The sequence below is a fragment of the Stegastes partitus genome, unplaced genomic scaffold, assembly GCF_000690725.1.
Source record: "Stegastes partitus isolate 25-593 unplaced genomic scaffold, Stegastes_partitus-1.0.2 Scaffold1005, whole genome shotgun sequence".
NCBI classification, from domain to species: Eukaryota; Metazoa; Chordata; class Actinopteri; family Pomacentridae; genus Stegastes; species Stegastes partitus.
The window spans coordinates 147,177-148,119 of record NW_007578736.1 but is presented as its reverse complement, the minus strand read 5'-3'; positions in this window follow the sequence as shown (position 1 = coordinate 148,119).

Below are 943 nucleotides of genomic sequence, written 5' to 3'. Positions count from 1 at the left end.
TGAACGACTTGCGGTGGGATCACGTGAGCTGTGACGCCTTTTCTGGACCGAGGTGCTCATGAGTCGTGAGTCAAACCTTTCAGTTTGATCTCAGGTACAGTCAGATGTATTCATCCCCTCCCATTAAAGAAAAGGAAAAACTCACATCAGTCACTCAAATAAGTAGAAACTGAAAAAGTAATAATAAATAAAAATCTGCTAAATTATAATTTAGTGAAATAAGATGTTGCTTTTGAATTGTGGTTGAAAAGAATAATTAAAAAAAATAAAAATAACAGTCCAGGACCAATGAGAGGCCTTTGCTGATGAGCAGTGGACCAGAACACCTGTCAACAGGTGCACAAGTCTGACTGAGAGTTACAGGAAACACCTGATTGGCTCAGAGGGTTGTTCAGCTAAATGTTAGTTCACAAGTCCCATCATGCTGGTTGTTGTTTTTTTAATATTTCCGTTGAACCACAATTTAAAAGCAACGTCGTGATGTTCATTAAATTTTTATTTATTATTACTTTTGTCAATTTCAGCTTATTTCAGCTGTTTTTGTTCCTTCTTTAATGTTTGGGTGTGAAAACATCTGAGGACGACTGTACATCATAATTCTCCGTTTCTTTACTTGCAAACTGGTGATGCTCTCATGTTGACATCATCTGTCTGCTACTCAGAGCATCTTTGTGGAAGCTGAAGGTAGCAGGTCTGCTGCTGCAGCTGCTGAAATGGAGAAGCTGTAGTTATTCTGCCATGTTTTAATGCTCCAGGATTGGTCAGAGTGGTGCACCTCATTCATTCTCCAGCTCCACACAGCACCTAATGGGAACCTTAATTATTCCTCAGCTCTGTATCCGCTCCAAATGACACGGGCTATTATGGGAACTCTTCAAAGGGCTTTTCTGTTCTTCAGCACCGCTGTATGGCTCTCAGGGTAATAGGCCGCCTCTTGAAGGTC